Below are 24,159 nucleotides of genomic sequence, written 5' to 3' on the forward strand. Positions count from 1 at the left end.
CCTCCTCCGGAGGCACCGACGTGCTGCTGCCTGTGTCGCCGGCCGCGGCCGCCGAGGCTGGGGGGGACATGGTGGCGGGGCGGCGGGCGGCCCCCCGGCGCGGTGCCTCCCAGGTGCCCAGCGCTGGCGCCCGGCAGACGCATTATCCCGCCAGCAGCCAGGCGCTCGCCGAGCGGCGCGGCACGAGGGGCCGCCGGGGAGCCGCTGCCGCTGCCGCCGCCGTGCCCGGCATGGCCCCAAAGCCCCGCGGCGCCGGGCGGGCAGCCGGCAGCTCGCAGCCCACCATGGACAGCGCGCTCGGGCCGCAGGGCTGCTCCGGGGCCGGGCTGCCGCAGCCCCCGAGGCGGAGCGGGGGAGGGAGAAGGGGGCGGGGGAGACGAGGGGCGGGGGGCAGGCGGAGAAGCGGGGAGCAGGGGGGTGGGAGGAGGGGGCAGGGGCGGGGAGCGCGGCCGCCCTCGCTCCTCTCTCTCCCTCTGCCGGGAGCCGTGTGACCTTGGGGCTGCGGCCGCCGCGCCGCCTGGCTCCCTTTGTGCCGCGGGAGGGACCCCCCCTTCCCGCGCGCCGCCCCGCCCCGCCCCGCGCCGTGCGCCAGAGCCGCCGAGCTCGCCGCAACCCGGTCCCGCCGCGCGGCTGCTGCTCGGGCGAGCGCAGGGGGACTCCGCGCAGGAGCCGCCGCCCCTGGCCGTGCCCAGGGCCTGGCACGTGCTCGGCTCCCGTCTGGGCTCTGAGGGACCCTTGGAGCCCCCCACCCATCCACCCACTCACCGTTGTGCGGGTTGCTGCAGGCCACGCCCGCTGCTGTCGGGGAGGGCTAGGACACACCACACAGGCACCCCCACGCCCAAGGGAGAAGCAGGGCTGGGGAAGGCTCTGCAGGGAGAGCAGGTGCATCTCAGGGTGGGGGGAGGACTCTGGATGGCGGAAGGGAAAATCTGTGCCCCACTTCCAGTCCATGTCAGGTTGGGTGAGACCAGTCAGTCTTTCCCGTGTGATCGCCAGGCAGTGAAATGAGCATGGTGGGTCTCAGCCCAGTTCCTAGCAGGCAGGTGTTCAGATCACAAACCCCATTACTAGCAGCCTCCTAAGAGGCTAGGGTGGCAAAGCTCCCTTTCTCCTTGGAGGTTGGTCCCCCTAGGCAGGGCTGAGATACATTGGTGGGTGAGGCTGTGAAGGAAATTTAACCTGCTGCTCTACCTGTTCTGTGGCTAGAGATTTTCAGGCTCCAGGCCTGGCAAGCTAGAGCTTTTTTTCAGTACTGAATGGTTGTGACTTTCAATAGGTGTGAGAATGTCTGAGACAGGCAGCCACTTTGAGGGGGCACCATTAGGGGTTTAATGAATCAGAGACACATGAAAATAGACTCCATGGCAGGGAGCAAACCCAGGGCCTTCAGTCCCCAAAGCACAAGTCCCAGATACTTGAATTAAGGGAGAAACTCTTATCGAGTGTAAGTAGCAGGTATGGGTTTGAGCCACTCGGGGAGACATGATCCATCTATGTAGGTATTGATAACTCGCTGAACCCATGGTATCATGTACATAAAGGTCAAACTGATTTTTATAAAAAAAAATCCCAGGTTTTACAAAAAGTATTTGTTTTTTTCTGATTTTCACCTTACTTTTTTATCATTCAAATATATATAAAAAAACTTTTATTAGGAAAATACAATACATTGCATGGGATATATGTATTACAGTAATATATTTGGCTAGGTGGATATGCAAAGCTGCCTGTTGAAGTAAGGCTATGTATTAGTCTAGAAGATGCACACAATAAACAAACAGGCACACATGCAAGCTCTGAAGTGCCTGCACATCTGAATATACTGATGAATCTCAAGCCCACCACATACACATTTAAAGCTGTTAGCAGAGAATGGCTTAAAGACCTGACACACTAAAATGGGAAGAAAACAAAAATCTGTATCAGAATAGGTTTCAGAAGGAAGTACTTTCACAAGGAAGTATTCAAAAGTTTTTTATAAAAACAAAAACAGAAAAGGATGAAGTTTGCATTGCAAATGGTGTGGCACAATTATTAAATGTAAATATTTATAGGCTAATAGTTCTAAACAGTAAACTGTTTATTCAGATGAAAAGTTTTATTGGGGGATTAGAGATACATTGTTTTCTTAAACTCAGAGGTGTGGAATTGTGTTTTGAGTTCTGTTTTAAAGTTCTGAAGCAAACCACACTGAATTCCATTAATCGAAACATTAATTGTTTTAGGAGCGCCAGTGATCTGTATGCTATGTGTAACCTGTATGCTCAAAAGGTCTATTACACTTCCCCCCCACCACTCCCTTTTGTCTCCTCTCCCTCTCTGAACACCTGTGAAGTGGCTTTCCCCTCCCCATCCCTCCTGGAATGCTTGTGGAATGAATGGGCTGCTTGAACAGCTGGAAGATAGGAAGAGCTCCCAGGTAGACAAAGTGTCTGGGATTCTAATTAGGCCGAGCTCACACATCCAATGCATGGACACTGGCTGAAGTGGAGTGTGACCAACCAGAGGCAGCCAAGTCATCTCTAGTCACTGGCCATGAGGAGCAGGTCCTTAAAAGGGGAAGGGGCCATGTGCTCAGCAGTGCACTCACAAGCTTGTACCTCCTGTGAAGGTTCTTTGCCTGACCAGTGGTTTGCTGTGTGGTGCATTCCCTTGTGAATTAGGAAGACTTACCTTCATCACACTGCCCATTGCTCTGCTGGGGGACACTTACCTTGAAGAATCCTGACATATCCAATGCTGTGCCTGTCCTGGGAGTGTGAGTATGCAAGTGTGAGTGTGACCTCCCACTCTTTCTTTTGAGCATAGCTATCAGTATAATAAAAGGGCTGCTTTCTGCCAAACTCTGGTGGGTCATTATTCCTCCCTAAGCTTACTAGCTGGCCCAATTTCAGGTAACATTAATCTACTGGATACATTTTCCCCCATCCTTCTATCCACCAAAATAAACCCCTATATTTATCCAGAAAAATAATACATTTTCCCACAAATTTTTCACTTGTTTTTGTGGTTATAATAATAAACACCAACAAATTCCTGGGAAAAATAAAATAAATCCCAAAAATGACGGGCCCTACATGTATACTAAGCCAACATATTACAGAGGAGCAGGATCCATAAATCCCTCGCTGGGTTCTTTCTGCCCAACTCACCCAGTTCACCATGCACATTCATTCTCTCTCTGCATATCGCTCTCCATGTCTGTCTCTCTCTCTTTGTGTCATTCTCTTACTGTCACTGGTTCTCCCTGTCTCTCCTTAACCCTAACAAAGAGCAGGGCCGGCGCTACCATTTAGGCAGCCTAGGCAATCACCTAGGGCACTAGAATAAATGGTGGGCGCTGTTTTGCCAGAGGGGGCGGCAGGCGGCTCCGGTGGAGCTGCCGCAGTGGTGCCTGCGGAGGGTCCGCGGGTCCGCGGCTCCGGTGGAGCTGCCGCAGTCGTGCCTGTGGACGGTTGGCTGCTCGCGCAGCTCCGGTGGACCTCCCGCAGGCATCATTGCGGCAGCTTCACCAGAGCCACGGAGCACCGGACCCTCCACAGGCACCACTGCGGCAGCTCCACCGGAGCCGTGGAGCACTGGACCCTCCGCAGGCACCACTGCTGCAGCTCCAGCGGAGCTGTGGGACCAGCGCGTGGGGCGGCGAAATTGCCATCCGCCTAGGGTGCTCAAACCCCTAGCGCCGGTCCTGACAAAGAGGATTCTCTTTCCAGGAAGTCTAATGCTGGTAGACAAACTCCATCTTGTGCTGTAGTCCTTAAATCTCACAAGCTAAGCAAGGTTGGCCTGGACAGTGCCCCTAGCAGCCATTAATGTTCTCCAGCAGGTCTGAACAGCTAGTCATCCTAGATTTGACTGATGTTCATCTGCATACTGCAGCTCTACTGGACATAGTGAAGAATGTCCTTTCAGACTAGCACCCAAAAACTTTTCAAAACCTCTAGAGATGGGACCGAATTAAACCCTCTGGATTTGAACAGCCCTGAGATTAAGAACCCCTGTACACCTGTTTCTTTGAACTCCAGTCTAGGTCTGGATTTTATAGCTTGGGCCCAGCTCTGCTAAAGGCCTTAAGAGAGCAGATTTCCAGCACCTCTTAGATCCATCCAGACAGGGGCAAAAGCAGAAAGTGCAGATCTCTTTGGAAATTAGACAGACTTCCTCTGAGCTCTGAGGCTTGGCCTTGAGAGTAGGGTGACTTTGGGTTGGTTCTTCTTTGCACCAGCTCTTCCTATCCCTGGGGGCTGCTGGAGAAACAGCAGTTCACAGAGCTTGTGAGCCTCAGTCAGGGAAATGCCTCAGAGGGACCTGCTGGCTCTCATAGAAACTGGTGTGGCAGCTGGTGGGGTAAGGGTGGGGAAGCTCATCTGCAAAGGGGGCTGAGGCTGGGTTTCCTCTCGTTTCCATGGGAACAGCAGCAAGCCAGTGAGCCTGTTGTGAATCTCATTGCCTGCTGCCCAGCTGATTCCCTCCTCCCCCACAGGCAGACTTGGGATCTCACAGCCTTCAGAACACACCAAAGAGACGGATCCTCTCCCCCTGAGGAGAAATCACCTGCACGCAGCCCAGGGCAGAGAAGTGCAGACAGCCACGAAGGGCATAGCTGCCAAGTTTTCTGCAGTTCCATGTGTGATTGTGTATGCAAATTTCAATTAGCTTATTTGCATATTTGCAAATTTCCATGCATTTCCACTTTTAAAATTGTGTAGGTCTAGTGCTGGTGAAGGCCTTTGGCTTCATTTGGAGCAGGGAGACCTCCACAACAGCCCTCCTACAAGAACACTATTGGTCTCCCACAAAGAGGGAAGGGTCAGTCAAAAAGGACAAAGCAAAAGCACAGGGCAGTGGGTCAGCTCAGAGGTATAATAGGGGGACCCTGAGCAGAGAGTATCAGAGGGGTAGTCGTGTTAGTCTGGATCTCTAAAGCAGCAAAGAGTCCTGTGGCACATTATAGACTAGCAAACTTTTTGGAGCATGAGCTTTCGTGGGTGAATACCCACTTTGTCGGATGCATGACATGCATCCGATGAAGTGGGTATTCACCCACGAAAGCTCATGCTTCAATACGTCTGTTAGTCTATAAAGTGCCACAGGACTCTTTGCTGCCCGAGCAGAGAAGAATTCAAACTATTCCAGGATCCTTGCACTAATTTAAGAGAGGATTTCCCATAAGGGTTAGCAACAGGCTTTGAACCAAAACATCTACAGCACAGACTTCTTAAGCTATAAGACTAACCAGCAATAGCAGTACCCTATTATCTTCTGCATAGGCCAGCCCTTATACGGGGACACAGCACATGCTTTGCCAATGGATTACATAACTGATGGTGAGATAGCAGCAGAATGTTTTGTATCAGGATTTGTAGGTTCTGTTCCTGGCATGGAGCAGAGTGTTTTGTAGGGTTAGAGACAACATAGCCAAACTCATAATGTTGCCTATTCCTTCTGAAAAACAGTGTAGCAAGAGAGACGAGACTTGCGTCTTTACTCCCTGATCAGCCTGAAGTGATCTTGCACAAACCTTCAGATATTTTATATGTAAAATGAGCCAATGATACATGTGACAGGTTCCCCCTAGGGTGCCACCTGGAACTGGGGTGCCACTGAGCCCCCGACCCACCAGCTTGGGTTCCCTCTCACACTGTACTGCTGTGGCAAGCTGCAAAGCCCTCCAACCTGCACTTTCACCAGCATCCACACAGGTAGGGACACACTCAGCTGCAGTTACACACAGGCTCTCTAACCACCAGCTTCCCAGCTTGGGACCCCAGAGCAGTACCACCCTGCCCTGGTCCAATCTGGCCAGTATATGGGTTTAATACCTGGTCTGCCTCTCCCTCAATGTGAAGAGAACAATGCACATTTGTGGTAACCAATCAGAGTTTTTTCCCCAATCCAGTCAAAACTCACTGGTTTAGATTAAAACAAAAACAAATTTTATTAACTACAAAAGATAGATTTTTAAGTGATTATAAGGGATAGCGAACAGATCAAAGCAGATTACCTAGCAAATGAACAAAAACCACAAACTAAGCTTAATATACTAGATATGGTGAGAATCTGCTAATTCATATCCAAATTAAGAGATGATACAAGCGGGCTGCAGATTCTTAAGGGGAAAGCTGCACTTTCTTTACAGTTTGGAATCCCCAGGTGTTTCATGCACAGGCTAGAAATCCCTTTAGCCTCAGTCCAGCACTTCCCCCAGTTCAGTCTTTGTTTCGCAGATGTTTCCAGGAGTCTTCTTGTGTGGAGAGTGAAGATCAACAGATAATGTCACTCTCTGCCTTATATAGCTTTTGCATATGGCGGGAACCCTTTGTTCCAAACCTTGGTCCCCAGATGAGTATGTGGAAAAATAATGACTTCCCAAGATGGAGTCCAGCATCATGTGGCCTGGTCACATATGCTTGTAGAGTCATAGCAGCCATCACACATAGGATCTCTGTAGCCTTCTCAGGAAGGCCCACTAGGTGGGAGATAGGTCTTAGGAGAGGCTTATTGTTCTTTCTAGTGGTCCATTGCCCTGAATAGGCCCTTCCCCACCAGGAGCGGCACCAGAGTTTCTGGCGCCCTAGGCAGAATTCGGGAGGTGGCGGGGTGAGCGGGAGCTTCTGGTTCCACTCCCATCACGCTGCCGAAGAAGGACCCTCCGCCAAAATGCTACAGGCAGCAGTGGCAGTCATTGAGCTGCTCAATTGTCTGCCGCTGTTTTCCACGGCACGTTGGCAGAAGGTCCTTCTTCGGTGGTGTGACGGGAGCGGAACCGGAAGCTCCCGTGAGCCCTGTGGGAAGCGCACAAAATGCCCCTCCCCGAATCCTGGTGCCCTAAGTGACCGCCTAGGGTCGTCTAATGGAAGCACCGGCCCTGTTCCCCATCCACTATCTAGACTACTGTTTCTCAAATGTGGCCACCGTGGCTGCATGCGGCCACCAGGCGGTTTCCCTGCAGCCACAGCAGTTTCCTGGGCTGAGGGGCATCAGCCTCTCCCCTTCCTCCCTGTTGCTCCTGCATGTGCCACCTCTCTGGAGACACAGGTGGGACTTAGTATCAGAGGAGTAGCTGTGTTAGTCTGGACCTGTAAAAAGCAACAAAGAGTCCTGTGTCATCTTACAGACTAACAGACGTATTGGAGCATAAGCTTTCATGGGTGAATACCCACTTCGTCAGATGCATGACATGACAGGTGGGACATACAACGCTTAAGGAGCAAGCTGAGGAGGCGAGTGGCGGGTGAGCCAGGAGGTGAGCAGTGAGGGGAGAGATGGGTGGGTGGGGAGCCTGGTGGGGGAGTAAGAAGGCGAGTGGGGGGTCTGGCTGTGAGCAAGGGATTGAAGAGGTGAGCAGTAAGCCACCAACAAGTGAGGGTTCTCACGTTGGGCTGGGGGGGTGTCTGTGGCAGGGAAGTGAGGAGGCAAGTGGCAGGTGGGGGACTGAGTGACACACACGGTGAGCAGTGGGTGCATGGGCAGCAGGTGGAGACCTCCTGCCCCCTCTGCGGCTGGAACTACAAGCCCCCCACCCAGAGAAGCCGCGAGCGCCCCCTCCACCCCTGACCAGAGGAGCCTCGACTGGTGGAAACCCAGAGGGCCCCTCCCCACTGGTTAGAGAAGCTCCAGGGTGGTCGAAGCCCCGAGCCCCCCAACCTATCTGGAGGAGCCCCAGGCCAGCCTCAGCTGTGCCTCCTCTCCCCTCTCCTATTCTGTTAGGTCCAGTAAAGAACAGAGATAACTGCATTATTTTTATTATTGAGTCTGCAAAAAAACTCTAAACCTAACATATATAAATTACAATGATTTGGGTGTATATATATGTATATTACTTTATTAACATTAGGAAAAATAAATAATTGTAGGAAAAAGTGTCAGTGCAGCCACCAGCAAGAGTTAGTGGCCACACTCTGAAGCCACCAAAATTTTTGTTGTGAGAACCCCTGATCTAGACTGAAAACATCTTGTCTAGTGGACGTTACCCAGGTGTAACTACATTTGAAGGACAGATACTCAGTCAGTATTTATAACTTCAGATACAAAAATGATACATGCATACAAATAGGATAATCATATTCAGCAAATCATAGCCTTTTAAATGACACCTTACAGGAACCATCTTGCATAAAATGAATCATAACTATGCCATAATCATATCATATAATATCACTGTGAAGAATATTGGGTGCAATGTTACAACACGTATCTCCCTTAAGGTAAGGCTCTGAGGTGGTGGTTAATAATCAGTGTTGGGAAGTGCACAGAAAATTAACACTAGACAGTGGAAGAGCTGAGACTAGAATGCATGGCTTCCTACAGCTCAGTACACCTTCCCCTAGACTAACAGCTGTTTCCTGAGCACAGGGGTAGAGGGATGGGAGGGTGTCTCTTGCTGATAAAAATGTGTGACATTTTCCCAGTGATGCAGGAACGGGTGACAGACCTGCCAAATGCAGGCGCATCACACAAGATACATGACATTTGGTAGGGCTGGAAGGACTTTTCCCAGGCTCCTTAGATTCATTGTTTTTAAATGTTCTTCCATTTGGAAATGTAAATGGAATCCTCTGAAGCTGTCACACATGTTGGCTCATCTGGTAATTCCTTGCATCACAGTGGCCCCAGCATTCAGGAATCCCATACAGTCTGCACTTTGTTATTGGTTAGGAGTCCTGGACTTTCACATAGTCCCATGTTAGTGGCTGTGGTGTTGTGACACTTCCCATGGATAATTACACGTGAGAGACTGAGACAGGTAGCAACTTGCCCAAGTCTGCTCTCTGAGTCAGTAGCAGAGCCAAAGAGAGAACCCAGGAGTCCTAATGGCCAATCCCTGCCCAAACCACTAGATGATACTGCCTCTATTAAGGGCATCACATCTAGGAGATAAAAAGCAGTGGCATCTTTGCCTTAATATCCATTAACACCTGGTAATTGCCTTTCTGATTTAGAGATGGAGGCAGGGTGCTTTTCTGGAGTACCAGATGGGTAGCAGGTGTAGTGAAATGGGTGCAACTTTCTCTAGCATCAAGTGATCAGGTGGGGCAGCTTTTAAGAAGATTTTGCAGCTGGGATGAAGGTGGTCTCTTATTGATGTATCTGTGTGGTCATCTCCTTCCAGACACCCTGTGCCTGGTTCCCCAAGGTTGGCACCTCATGGAATCACTTACACCACAGAGAGCGGATGTAAAATACTCTCAGATCAGAACAGTAGTGATTTACACTGGCTTTTCAGTGGAGTAAAAGACTCCATAAGGTGCCAGCTCAGGGAAGAATCAGGGCCTCTGTGCCCACATCTGCAGTATTTATAGCAAAGAGCTTTTTAGGTCACTTTATGGCTAGGCAGGTTTTTAGTTTGTACCCAAGTGGTAAATATTGTGTGAAGCTGTATTTTAAATCAGGGGATCAAAGTTCCCTGCTCTTGTGTTGGTATTTTGTGTCCTGAATCTATAGTTTCTTATAGACAATATACTTTAGTTTCAGTGCAATGGCACTGCATTGTTCTACAGTACCTAGTTTAAAAGATCCCCCCCTCACCACTTGTCACTGCCCATTGGCTGTATTTGCTGCTCAGAAGCCATTTGCACTGCAGTTGCTGTACCCAACACATCCGGGCACTCGTGGCTTTTGTCACACAGCCAGTTCCTTGGCTCGTGCTGTAGGGCACATGTAGCATATAGGAAATTCTGACCGTTGGAAACACTTTGATTCCTATACTCTGATCCTTCTCTTTCCAATATGGTGCCATGGGGACTGTCTGCTCGCTCTCTATGAGCACTCAAGTTATCATCATTGTATTCATTTCCCCGGCTCCACTGCTGTCTCGGGCTAAGGTTAGAGTTAAGTCAGTTCCCTCTCTGCAGCAGTCCATGCCTCACATGACCGTCTGGTCCCTTCACACAGCTCCCAGCTTCACAGGTGTGAGTCACAGGCACTGGCTGCCTCACATTGCCTTTTGACTGTTAATAAGAAACTTCTCTCATAAGTAATGTGGTTACAGCACCTCCCACACCTGCCCAGTATCAGAGCCAAATACTTCCTCCTCATCCCCTGGCAGTGCCGTTGGGCCCAGCATCCCCGGATGGGAATTAATCAAGGAAGCAGAAAAGACCATGCACCACAGGGAGCTTAGCCTCCAAATAGGCACTGAGCCACTCTCAGACTGGGAGTCATCTCTTCCTGCCTGAGCCAGTAGGACAAGCTGAGCCAGAATCGAATGTAAATTGTTTCCCCTAAGGGAGGCTGATTGGAAGAAGTCTTCACTGGGACTTGCCTCTCGTTGCTAATGTGGTAGGAGCCATACTGAGCTGGAGTCACCTCCTGTGGCTAGGCCAGCAGGAGCCATGGTGAGTCGTCTGCCACTGATCTAGTTCTCCCAAAGGAAAACGCAGGCAGGTAGAAGAGACAAGCCAGTTGTGGGGAAGGGGATAGAGCTCACCACAGTGCCTGGCCTCCTTCCATCTGCTCGCATTACTACTGCCACTGCGCACCCACTGGGAAAAGACACTGAGTGCAGAAGACGTGCTACATGTGATCAGCACCAGAAGCAGCTGGTTACCTGAGCAACGCAGCCCAGCTTATCACTTATTCATGGCGCACCAGACCCAGTCCCCTCTTCCCTGGGTAGAGCCACCTGCCCTTTGTACAGCTTCACTCTCTAGCTCATCAGCGAAATATTTAACAGCAGAACCATTTGCTTACTCCCACCTGCTAGACCCTGCAGCCCAGATCCAGCTCTTCCCACTTTCCCTATGTTGATTAACCCTTTTCTAACCCCCAGTGTTGAGCTGCTTGGACATTAATCCAAGGACAGAAGATGAATCCATGCCAGGGGGTGGAAGCTGGGTGTGGATCCAGTTATGCTCACATCAGAGCCAGTGTCCGTGAGGTTTAGTGGGCAGTAAGGAGGCAAATTTTGCAGGGGAGAAGGCCTGGCACTGTTATTAATTGTGCAAGTGCTCAGCTCAGCCTGAGTCTGTCTGGACTTATGGAAACAGCTAGGGACTTATTCCCGTCTCACTTACACCAGTGTGAATCCTCCATGGATTCCATCCGGGTTACTCCCAATTTACACTGGTGGAACTGAGAGGAGAGTCCAGTAGCAGCTCACAGGCTTACCACAGTCAACCCCATACAGCTCACTGGACATCTGTCTAGTGTCGGAGGAAAACAGAGTCCATTCTTCCTCTACTTCCAGACTAGCTTGTCACTGAACTGAATTAATACCTATCCTTATATTAGGGCTGGTAAGAAGTCACTACAAATGCCAGCCCCTAAGATCAGGAGAAACAAAGGGCTGGAATAGCAGGGGGTCTGGAGTGAGGGGCATCGTCAGAGCTGCATGTAGGGATCTTGTACATCTCCTGCCAGCACTGTGTGTTCACGCTGGTATCAGTCCCTCGCTTTTGCAAGCACCAAACTCACCCCGGGGGTGGACCTGAAAGGAGCTGGGCTGGCCAGGCTCTGAGTGTTCCATCCTCCTATGTGTGTAAGGAGGGAGTACCAAGAAGCCAAGAATCCAGGCCAAATATGGACCAATCTCCTCCTTCTAACTGGCACCTCTAGGGAGATGACTCCCAATCCCAAAATCTGGTGGTGAGTGCAGGGCAAAGAGTTCTTTCCTGCCAGAATGTATGCGTCTGTGGCTGGGCCATGACAAGCCTTATTCTGTCCTCTACTCTCCAGTAGTGATTGTGGGTCACTGATCCCTGCCAAGTCTCCCTCTGAGCTCTGCCAGTTTGGAGCTCCCCCTGCTGGACCTTGCACTTACCTCTGTTCCACAGGCAAGAAGAAACTCTTCTAGTTAAAAGGACATGGCCAGGTTTAAAAAAAATCAGTTCTCCTATAACGTGAATGCCACTGGAGGTCATTAAGACCCTGATCCCGTGATTAGGATCTGCATGGGTGGGCCCCTGGGGAACACCATTAGGGATCCCCACAGGTACAGGGCTTTGCTTCTCTGGATCCTCTTACAGGATTAGGGCCTATGGTTGAAAAAAGGTTTAAATATTCCATTTCCTTTCCCCTTTCATGACGTTTGTCCACCCTCTGCATTTGTCTCCGTGTGGACAGTGAATGGTCAGTTTCCCTTTGGTTTCTAGTTAGTTTCAGGCTCTCGTGCACTATCCCACACTGCAAAGTTTGGGAGGCAGTTATAGCAGAGCAAGGTTTGTTGTGTTTTTGTTTTTGTTTTGTTCTTTTAAAGCACTGAGCCCAATTCTCCTTTCACTTATACTGGTGCAAATTGGGGGTAAACCTGTTGAAGTCAATGAGGTCACACTGATGTGAGGGGAAAGCCAAGCCCACCATTTCCACTGGATTTTTTTTTTTATTAATGGATTAAGGATTTAACAAGAGCCTATATCTTACAAACCTTGTATTTGGAGATGACTCTGCCCAGACAGTGACCCTCTAAAAAGAACAATGATGAGGGACTAATGTGGTTTGAATAAGCTCCTTCACCCTCTGGGATTTATTGGGAACATTTGGGATTGCCTCTTTTGTCAGGACTGTGAGCTTTGCTAATAACAACGCACCATCTTCATTTTCCTCTCCTCAAATGCAGACATCCCCAGTCTCCTGGGAAGGATTCTGAGTAGTGTAAGCGAATAGGTATTTCCTGTACTAAGTAGCAGATCATTAGAGTTATCGCCAGGATTCTGTCAGGACTCTCAGCCAACTTTTCACAAGAGCTCAGTCAGCACTCAACGTGCTGAGCTGCTTTGGAAATCTGGCCCATAGTGTGGGAGTTGAGTGTTTTTAGGAAATCTGTCCTTATGTACCTATATTCCTACCTTACTCCAGGGGCTTATCTCAACCTCCGTGGTGTGGGATTCTCACCAGAAACCAGATATATGGTCTGATCTGGGACATTGTGTTTCTAGTCCAGCTAAAAAACCCACAGAACAGCCTCTCCTATGGTACCTTGGGCCTCAGATCCCAGCCAGAGCCTGGCAGAACAGAGGCAGCTACCCTAAGGTCTCAGCTGGAGCTGGAGTTTGGGGCAATTCTAATGGTATCAGAAGCACTCGATCCATCCCTAGTGAGAGGTCCCTTCCTCTGTCTGACTGAATTTTAGGGGCCTTTTCCACCAACTCCTCAGGTAGAATCTCTCCATCAGGGTTGGCTTGTGCCTCCAGCTGTGCAGATGGAGACAGGAGAGGAGAGAGGCCCCATTCTCCAGAAAGCATAACCGTTCTGTGCTTGAGGGGGACACAGTGCTGTGTGCTGGCCCTGAGCATGGTGGAGGATTCCATCCTGAGGCTGAGATAATAGAACAGGCAACTACGGAGGTGGACTAAGGCAGAGCAAGTCTTATGCTCAGCACCCTCCTGAGACTGGGTTTGAGCCAGCCCTGTGATTTTGCTCACTCCAAGCAATTTGCACCCCTTGATTTACCTCTAGGGAGCGGTGCATTTCTCCTGGGACCTCAGCCATTGCAATAGCCCAATGTGCTTGTATTCCTCTACAGAGTGGGAGGGCCATCCTTCTCCTCTGGCTTTAGTTTGGATCAGACTAGCCAGGAGGCAGCAGCTGCCATCCCTGAACCAGGGGAGTGCTGCACATATCTCACAGGAGGTGCCATCAGTAACTCCTTTTCCTCTTCCTCACAGTCTGCTCTTAGGTCAATCTAGCGTGGGGTAAAAGTGCAAGATGATCTGTTGATTGAAGGCCTCTACTTCTCTCCAGATCAACTACAGTCTGAGTGTAAACTCCCTTGCCCATTACCATGACCACTACACCTCACCCTCTGCAGCTGCCATGAGAGCAGACCTCAGTCCCTCTGGCTTCTCCAATCCATAGCTCACCCACTGAGAGACAGTGGGCCACTTAGGCTACGTCTACACTACAGGATAAATTCGAATTAGCTTAAACCGATTTTATAAAACAGATATTATAAAGTCGATTGTGCGCATCCACACTAGGCACATTAATTCGATGGTGTGTGTCCATGGTCCGAGGCTAGCGTCGATTTCTGGAGCAGTGCACTGTGGGTAGCTACTGTAAAATAATGAGGCCAATAACGTCGATTTGCGTCCACACTAACCCTAATCCGATATAGTAATATCGATTTTAGCGTTACTCCTCTCGTTTTGTAGGAGTACAGAAATCGATTTAAAGAGCCCTTTAAATCGATATAAAGAGCAGTGTAGTGTGGACGAGTGCAGCATTAAATCGATTTAACGCTGTTAAAATCAGTTTAACAGCGTAGTATAGACCAGGCCTTAGTACCAGTGGTGATAGTGGCTGCTGTGACGTGGATGCCTGTCCTCTGGGAACTGGGCTGAGATCCAGCAAAGTCATCTCACACAACAGATGGTCATTCTCAGTGCTGAAAGGCTCCATAATCCATTTTCCAGTCCCTGGAGCCAGCTAGTCCCTCTTGCTACTGAATGTTTTACCACAGAACCAATGTATAATTATAAAAACAGAGTTCATGGAATGCTGACTAGGGTGGATTGAGGCAGGATCCATGAATGCAGGCTCTGGGCTGGATGGCACCTCTGTGGGCACAGAGTTTGAATCTGCAGGGCAGGGGCAAAGATTTGTGATCCAAACTAGGGAGCAGGAGGAGAGAAGGGTTAGGTAGCCTTTGGTTTTCTGGGGCCCCTTTGATAGGAACTGGATCTACTCCTAGTGCTAGTGCTGAACAGTCAGTTGGGTTGTGAAATCTCCTCCCTGAGTTGGGAGATAATCTGAGTTTCTAGCACATTTCTGGCATAACAGACTCATAGATGAAGTTTCCACTCCCCAGCAACCAGCAGTGCTGTGTATCTGCATTACAGGCTAGATCAGGGGTGGGCAAACTTTTTGGCCTGAGGGCCACATCAGGTTTCCAAAATTGTATGGAGGGCTGGTTAGGGGAGGCTGTGCCTCCCCAGACAGCCAGACGTGGCCCAGCCAACACCCCCTATCCAACTCTCCCCCCCTTGCTTCTTGCCATCGACGGTCCCCCTGGGACTCCTGCCCCAACCACCTCCCTGTCCCCTGATCACCCTTTGAACCCCTAGCCTGACTGCCCCCCCCCCGCCCCATCCAACCTCTCTTCTCCTCCCTGACTGCTCCTCAGGACCTCTGCCCCATCCACCCCTCCCTTCTCCCTGACCACCCCCGGAACCCCCAGCCCTGACTGCCCCCCCACTGCCCCATCCAACCTCTCCTCTCATTCCTGACTGCTCCCTGGGACCTCTGTCCCATCCAACCATCCCTTCTCCCTGACCACCCCCGGAACCCCTGCCCCTGACTCGCCCCCACCTCCCCATCCAACCCCCCCTCTCCTTCCTGAATGCTCCCCTAGGATCCCTGTCCCTATGTTCCCTGTCCTCTGACCGCCCCGACCCCTATCCAAACACCCACCCCAAACTTCCCTGCCCTCTAGCCAACCCTCCCTGCCTCCTTACCGTACTGCCTGGAGCACTGGTGGCTGGCGGCGCTACAGCCCAGCCTCCTGGATGGAGCCAGCCATGCCACTGCGCATAGTGGCGTAGCCAGGATCTAACAGCAGGGGGAGCAAGCAAACATAAAAAGGTGCCCCCCATTAGCTCCTCCAGGCACGCCGTGACCTCTCCCGCCCTTGGCTGGCTCCTCCGGCCACACTGCGCCTCCGCGGCCACACCTCCCCCCCATGGCTGCACAGGGAGGCTGTCAGAGGACGGAGGTACGAGGGGAGGTGAAGGGGAGGGAAAGGCAGGGGCATAGGGTACATGGGAGGGGTACACGGGGTATGGAGTTTGGGGAGGGGTTACTGGGGATGGGAGTGGGCTGGGGTCCCTGGGGCTCTCTGTGCAGAGGGGACTGGAGCTGCACCCGGGACCAGGAGAGCCTGGGAGGGGCTCGCCACGTGCAGCACCAGCCCAGGCTCAGGGCTGGCCCTATCCCTTGGGTGGTGGGGGAAGAAGGCAGCGAGCCCCGCCAGGCATGGTCCTAGCAAGCTGCAGCCCAGCTCGCCCGCTCAGCCCGGGGGCCACTGCCCTGCCGAAGGCTGCGGGTGGAGCCTGGCTGTGGGCGGGTCGCACTGACAGGCCACAGCGGGAGGGGGAAAGCACTCTCCCCTCCTCGGGGGAGTTTTATTCCAGTGAGCTGCGGGCGGTGCCAAGGCTCCTGCTGGGCGTGACCGGCCGCAGGTCTGCCTGGTGTGGCTGCCATGAGCAGCGCAGAGCCGCGGCGTCCGCTCCTCCAGCATGCACGGGCTGTGCCGCTCCCTCTGCTTTGGCCGCACTGGCGGTGCTCTCCTGGGCCAACAGGAACTGCTGGCAGCTCCAGCCGGCAGGCGCCGCTTCCACGCCAGGCTGCTGCCGCCACCCCATGGCTCCTCCAGCCGTGCGGCTGGCAGCGCTTGCCGCCCTGAGGGGAAGCGGCTGCTTCCACTGAACCCCGCTAGCTACGCTGCTGAAGTCTGCGCAGCACAAAGCACTGGGTCAGGCCCCAGCTCTGCAGCTGTGCTGCCCCAAGAACTCGCCACCCACTGCCGTAGTTTGCCCACCTCTGGGCTAGATAGTAGCAACATGGATAGATGCTGACCCCTAGGGGCAACAAAGGAGAATTTTACCTGGTTGATTGTAAGGGAAACACTAGCAGTGTCATTTGTAAAGGAAGCTGGAAGTATTTTATGGCCAAGAACTGTTTGTTTAAAAATCTACAAAAACAAATAAGAATAGAAATATTTCCCTGATTATTATTTTTTTTAAATATTGCTTGATCTGGATTGAAGCTTTCTGCTGAAATGCTGGAAACCCAAACACACTATAGCCTGGGGACTTGAAAATCCCACTGGCTAGGAGGAGAAAGTGAAACTGACCCCCCTAGATAGCTTAGCGAAGGGCAAAAAGCAATTAAACCGCTGGAGGGAGTGAGCAAAGTTAATGGTTAAAGCTCTTTCCATCTGCATACACTAAAGAGATAATAGAAACACATGCAAAGGACATCCTCTAAATATATGATTGTTGATCTTGACAGTGCTCCTGGTGCTGGACTGTAATAGTTAGAACAGGGGATTAGGAGCCAGAATTCCTGGGTTCTATTTGACTCACTGAGTGACTTTGTCACTTCTCCCTGCCCCCCTTCATTCTTTTTAGAAACCTCCATTCTAGGCTCTCAGAACATTTCACACCCATTAATTACATGTCCCTCACGGTCCCTTGGGGAGTGAACAGGGAAGTGAGCATTAGCTCACTGTTACAGCAAGGGAAACTGAGGCAAAGAAAAGGGAAGGATTTTGCCCAAGGTCATGTCAGTGGCAAAGCCTTCCCAGCCCCCCGCTGTAACAAACTACACTCCCTCTGTGACAATGGGGGACCAGACACCACAAGGAAAGAACAGATGGCTTAAACGTTCCAAAATAAGGAGTTAAACCAACTGTCTGCATACTAAGTTATTTTGCTGTATGAATGTCTCAAGTAATATCTTCTATGGAAGCTTGTAATGCACTGAATTTAGTAGTCAGGAGATATGTATACTGGTAATGGGTGTGGGGGTGTGTGTGGGTGTGAGTAAAACTGTAATCGTATCTGTCATGTGACTTCAGCATCCCCTCACAAGAGGGCCGTGAAGCAATCAAATAAGGAGGGGCTACCTCCCCAGTCAGATGAGACTGGCTTCAAACATCAAGCCACTGGCCAGTCCAGGAAAGCACAATGAATGAGGAACCATCAAAGCAAATGGGAACAGCTTGAAACTGGGAGGAGTGGGGAAAACCCAGTCTTCAAACAATAAGAAAGGGAGGGAGTTTTCCCCACATTTCATATCTATAGTGACTGAAAGGGAAAAAAAAATCTGCAGATCCTTTTGAAATGGAAAGGGTTTGAACTAAAGATAATCCAGAATTTGGGGGACAGTCTTGAGGAAGGAGGCAGTCTGTGAACACTGGATCCCTCCTATAGCTAGTGGATACTCTGGGGAATAGTTTTAAGGTAATAGGTAACTTTCATTAGAAAAGGGATTGTATATAACATAGAAGTGTAAAGCCTGAGGTTGTGTCTTTATATTTATTTTCTGTGTAACTTGTATGGTCTCACTCACTATTTCACCTTTGAATCTGTGGTTTTTCTATTAAACTTTTGGTTTATTTTTCTCCCAGGTGGGGGTGTGCAGATATGTGGAGTGTGGGCACCAAAGCAAGCTGATAACTAAGGGAGCTGGTTTTGTTCCTGCCAGGATGATGAACTAGAGGGAAACAGTCCAAGTGTCTGGTAATAAAGAACTCGGAAAGGATGTGGGAAGACCCAGGACTGGAAGGGATGTTGGTGTCACCCTGCAAAGAGTAGCTAAGCTGGTGAAAGCCAGCAGAAGACTTTGTTGCTTGTGGGCTGGCTACTGGTGTCAGGGATCTGAACCATAGCTGCAGGGGTGGCAAGCTGTATCAGCCCATGGTGCCCGGGCTCCATGAATATTCAAGGCCCAGCTCCACCAATTTTCAGGGCCAGGTCTCTCCCCTGCCTGCTGTCCCTGTGTGCCTCCCAGCCCCTTTTGCTGCCCCAGGGCAATTTAAAAGGGCCTAGGGGGCCCCAACCGCCACCTCCACCACTGGCAGCACAATAGGACTGCCCACATTATAGTGCGGCTGCGCTGTGACGTAGGCAGTGCAGTCACCCTTTATCATCGGGTGAGAGCTCTCCCCTGGCTTTTAAAACATAACCACCCTGAACAAGGAGTGGTAGCTTTATCACTAGGAGCACAGTTGTTTATACCGCTGTCTATACTGGCACTTTTCAGCACTAAAACTTTTGTCGCTCAGGAGGGTGTTTTTCCACACCCCTCGGTGACTAAAGTTTTAGTGCTGAAAGTGCAGTGTAGACACAGCCTAAGGCAGCTTCCTGCCCACCACCTCTGCACTGCTCTGGGAAGTGGCTGGCATGTCCCTGCAGCCCTGGGATGGTGTCTCCATGAGCTGCCCCCGCCCTGAACGCCAAGCCACTGCCAAAGGGGGGTGCGGGTCGCTTTTGGGAGCTGGTGCCACCTGAGGTAAGCGCCGACCCCCTGACACCCTCCTGCACCCCAACCCCCTGCCTCATCCCAGAGCTCAAACCCTCCCGCACCCAAACTCCCTCCCAGAGCCCAACCCCTCACCCCTCCCATACCCAAACTCCCTCCCAGAGCCCTCACCCCTTCCTGTACCCCAACCTCCTGCCCCAGCCCAAAGCCACACCTAGTACCCTAACTCCCTCCCAGAGCCCGAACGCCCTCCTGCACCCAAATTCCCTCCCAGAGCCTTAAGTGAGGGGGAAGGGGTAGGGGGATGACTTAGACCCATTCTGGCTACCACCAAAAATTATCCAAACCTGCTGCCTCTGCATAGCTGCACAGCAGAAAGGCCCCCAGAGTTACAGAGCAGGGGGTGACAGCTTGAACCCCTTCCTGGTCTGAGTTTCCAAAACATCGCACCCTTTCTAAGCCTTTCAATCCCAGCAAATCCCAACAGCCAGAACAGAAGGCACCAGCAAGGGGGTTCACTGTTCAGTCTCTTGGCTGGAAGAATCCTGCTGCGGCTGCAACACAAATTGCTGCTGAGACCCTCTGGGAGACTGGGTCATGCACATTGTGGTCTGCTTTTGGCTCCCACCCCCACAACTCCCAGCAGGATCTCCTCCCTCCTGGCGAGCCCTTCCCTGGGGCCATGATCCCTGTTGCCTAACAGGGTGAGCAGGATGGTGCAGAGCCACCAGAGCAGCATTCCACACTCAGATCCTTCACTGTCTGGTCTTGGGGCCTATCCCTGTTCACGGGAAATCCCAGCATCATACCAGCCAAGATGGGAGATCCCCTTATGGCTGTAGAGGGAACCGATTCCAAACAAGCACTGATCTTCCTTTCCCAGCCCTCTAAGCCAGAGAGGTCTGGCAGCCCCAGCACTACAAGCAGAGAAGTAGCTGAGTTAGGAGAGCATCAGCTTGAAGAGATAAAGGGTACTGACTCAATCCTAGAGTGTAAGCTCTTTGGCAGCCTGTGTTTGTATGGCACTCAGCCCAATGGGTCCCTGAGCCCAACCAGGGTCACTGTGGTAAATACTAATAACTTGATGTGAGGTTCTGGGGCTTGTCACGGGGTTCATGACTCAATGCTATGGAGCCTCCTTGTGACTCAGCCAGGAATTAGCTCGGGACCAGCCTGATGCCTACCTATTCCTGTGGCTTCTCACCAAGGGTCTCCCTATCGCTGGAGTCCAGTTAATCCCTCTTTGTGGCTTCACCCTCTGGCTACATCACTATAGTTTTCCCCTCTGGAGACTGTATTAAAATCCTACTGGATAAACTGTTTTAGGCGGCCTTTGCTCCACTGCCCAGTCTGTGTCACTTCCCCAGTGGCAGGTAAGGAAACCTGGGCCCATCCTCTACTCCAGGTTCCAGGCCATGGACCCTATGCCCAGTGTCCACACTCTTCCCTGGGCAAATTCCTACCTTTCCATCCTATCTTCTAGCCCACCCTTGGGTTACCAGTGGAGCTTCCTCTGCTCCCTAGAGCTGTCTCCTCACTCTCTCAGGTTTTTGCTAGAGTCTGTATCCCAAGGTAGGATCTCAGGGCTTACTCTCCCTTGTCTGTTGCCAAGTCCCCCATCCCTAAGGAGTGACTGCAGAGTTCCTCCCTGCAGCCCTCTTACTACAAACTTTGTCTCTTTATACCTATCCTAGCTCCTCAACCCAGTCACAGGGTTAATTGGCTCTTCTTACTGAGCCAGGTGCTGCCTGGGGTTGTCGTCCAATCATAGAGCTGTTCCGTTGTATGTAGTGAAGGTAGCACCGGCAGAAGGTGCAGGATCAGCAGGTGCAGTGTGGGGTGTGATATGCTGAGTTCACCCATGACCCAGAGAATGGGAGGATATTTCTGTCTCTATGGCCTGTTCAATTCTTGGCCTTGCTTTGAGTCCCCCAAGAGGGGCAGCAACTAGCTGTGGTGGTGGACTCCTATGATGTGGATACCTTACCTGAAGCTGGACTGAGACATCCCCCCCAGCCTCACTCCACACCTCATGTCACTGTCAGCCTGGGCTGACACAAACCAATGACCTCCTGCAGAATGAAAGGCCCCTGAGACAGCCAGTCACACTTGTGTGGCTGATATTGACTAGACTGTGTAGGTTTGACTGTCCATCAGTCTCACCTTGTTCTGCAGAATGGGGGTGGGACAAGGGAGTTATATTTTGCACAACAGTCAACTAGAAACAGAACTGCAGCAGCAGATCAACCACACTGACAATCAAAGGCAAATGCTGACTGGCTCAATGGATTGGTCATGGAAAGGCTCTGAGGTCACTGGTTAGCAGTGGAGGAGTGTTATCCTTCAGTGGCTGTTTGGTCCATGTGTGCAGTGAATTCATGGATCTCAGTTTCTGATGAGAAAGTGACTATGTGGCAAAACCCACTATGAACTTTTGTCTCTAACTGGCATAAAAACCAAGGAGCAGATAGATCATAGAGATCTAACTCTCCACACACACTAGAAGAGGTCCTTCCAGAAGCCATCAGTCTTCAGGGGCTGTCTATCCAGCCTCTCTCTCCAGTGCTAAAGTCACGAATTAATCAGTCCAGGACTGGGCTGGCTGAGGTGCTTTGTAAGACATGGCCTGAAAGCTATGAGTTTTCTTCCCATGACGAATATCACATGCACACGTCTGGGGCCTTAGCCAGAACTCAGTGCTCATTGCTGCACCTCTGGGCAGGGTGAAGGGGACGGATCAGTCTCTAAACCAGGACAGTAGGTTCCAGCAATGTGGTGACATCCACCACAATGGGGTTAGACCAGGGTACAGGTGAAATGCACAAAGCAAGGGCACTTGGGAAGGTGAGCAGACCCAATGGAGAACGTTTATTAGAGTATAAATTCAGGGGGAGGATGGAAAAAGAGGTCACCCTTGTGCATATACTGGCCTCTTATTGACTCATGGGTCGGATTCCCCAAGAGCCTATTGGGAAGCTCCCCTTGTGCTCAGTGATTGGAAGTCATCCTCTGGAAGGCAAACATGTGCCGGACACCAGTGATGAGGATCCCCTGAAAGGCATGGACGTGTGCTGCTGGCTGCAGCAGAGGAAGGTAGGAATTCCCAGTTACTGCATCAGTATGGGAGAACACTCACCATGGGAGGACACAACATGCTCTTAGGACCCCAGAGTTTCCTGTTCTTCCTCTGCCATCTGACCATTCCTGGAACCAGCTGGCTCAGCCAGTGCTATGCTGCAGGGTGTGCTGGACATCATGGTAAGAGAAGCCTGCACAGGCTGCTACTCCTTGAGGGCTGAAGATCCAGGCTCTAGTCAAGAGCTCAGCAAGGCTGTGTCCCAGAGCTGGGATGTCAAGATTATCTACCCTTGCACCCAAAGGGAGAGGAATGTCAGCTGCAGATACATCCAAGCAGAACCAGGGTGTAAAGGGACAGAACAATCTAAAGTGGCATTTCTCAAATGTGGCCACCATGGCCAAATGTGGTCACCAGGGGCTTTTTTGCGGCCACAGCCTCCTGGGTGATGAGGGGTGGCGGGGTGGGGAGTAACCTTCCCCCAAGGCTGCCATCAGAGGCTGGTCTCTGTCACCTTCTGCAGCCACAAACACTGTAGGAGCAGGCGGACAGCGTGAGTTTCCCACCTTCCCGGGGACAGTGGGGCTCGGGATTCAGGCTTAAGCCCTGGGGTGGTGGGCGACAGGCCCCCATCTCGCCATTCAGGGCTTAATTTGTTCCCCAGCTTGCCAGGGCTAAGTAACTGCTGTGAAAAGTGATATTAACAAATATACAAATACCACTTTTCACAGCAGACTCACTAGCTAGTAAATCAAAAAAAAAAAAAAAAAAAAAAAAAAAAGGTAGAACATGCAAAGCACCTTATTATTGTTTCTATTCTGTTTAGGCACAGTAATGAATAGACAACTGTACATTATTTTTCATTGAGTCTGCAAAAAAAAAAACCTACATAAATAAATTGCAATGATTTGGATATATACATGCACATATTTATTTGTTTTTCCTAAAGTTAATAGTCTTTTAGGAAAAATTGTCAGAGCGGCCACTAGCAAGAGTTGGTGGTTGCACTCTGAGGCCACCAAAACATTTGTTGCAAGAACCCCCTGATCTAAAGGTCATAGACAGTGATCCAGAGAGTGGAATTGATCACATGAACTGGAAGAAAACTTGTAACCTTAAATTATTGACAGCTCCAGTGACTTCCTGCACTTGCCCTCTGCCCACCCCTTCTCCCTCCACCGCCTCTATGGGCACTGTTTCTACATTAGTTTATACAGGTCTGTCTCATCTTACGCTGGGGTTACGTTCTGCGGTCAGCGCGTAAAGCAAAAACCATGTATAGTCAAAATTACATTGAGTGTAATGGCGGGGAGAATCGCCCGCACTACAGGAACAGTATTTAAATTGCTATTTTTCTCTCTTTTTTTTTTTGCCAACCGTGTTGTTATAAACAGATAGCTAAGGGTTAACGTTCTTTTACCTATAAAGGGTTAACACAGGGAACCAAACACCTGACCAGAGGACCAATCAGGAAACAAGACTTTTTCAAATCTGGGTGGAGGGAAGTTTTGGGTGTGAGTTCTTTGTTCTTTGTCTTGGGTCTGACCCTCTCGGCTCTGAGAGTGATTTTTCTGTCTCCAGCCTTTCTAATCTTCTGTTTCCAAGTTGTAAGTACAAGGATAGTAAGACAATAGGTTTATATTGTTTTCTTTTGTATTTACATGTGTGTAGTTGCTGGAATGTGTTAAATTGTATTCTTTTTGGATAAGGCTATTTATTCATTTTTCTTTTAAGCAATTGACCCTGTATATTGTCATCTTATTACAGAGACCATTTTATGTCCTTTTTTCATTCTTTTTATATAAAGCTTTCTTTTTAAGACCTGTTGGAGTTTTTCTTTAGCGGGGACTCCAGGGAATTGAGTCTGCAGCTCACCAGGGAATTGGTGGGAGGAAGAAGTCAGGGGGGAAATCTCTTTGTGTTAGATTTACTAAGCCTGACTTTGCATACCCTCTGGGGGAGAGGGAAGAGAGATTAGCTCTCTTGGTACTTGTGTTTCCAGGACTGGAAACAGGGAGGGTAGAATCCCTTTGTTTAGATTAACGGAGCTTGCTTCTGTATATCTCTCCAGGAACCCAGGGAGGGAACACCTGGAGGGGAGGAAGGGGAAGGGAAATGGTTTATTCCGCTTTGTTGTGAGACTCAAGGAATCTGAGTCT

The 24,159-nt window shown here is 50.7% G+C and overlaps 1 protein-coding gene across 3 annotated transcripts in view; it reads right to left on the reverse strand.

Moving 5' to 3' along the window:
- The window catches only part of SLC29A1 (solute carrier family 29 member 1 (Augustine blood group)), a 201,883-nt gene that overhangs the window by 65,178 nt on the left and 112,546 nt on the right, over positions 1–24,159 (reverse strand). The gene's annotated exons all lie outside the window — the stretch shown is intronic.

The sequence above is a fragment of the Gopherus flavomarginatus genome, chromosome 4 (assembly GCF_025201925.1).
Source record: "Gopherus flavomarginatus isolate rGopFla2 chromosome 4, rGopFla2.mat.asm, whole genome shotgun sequence".
Classification (NCBI taxonomy): Eukaryota; Metazoa; Chordata; order Testudines; family Testudinidae; genus Gopherus; species Gopherus flavomarginatus.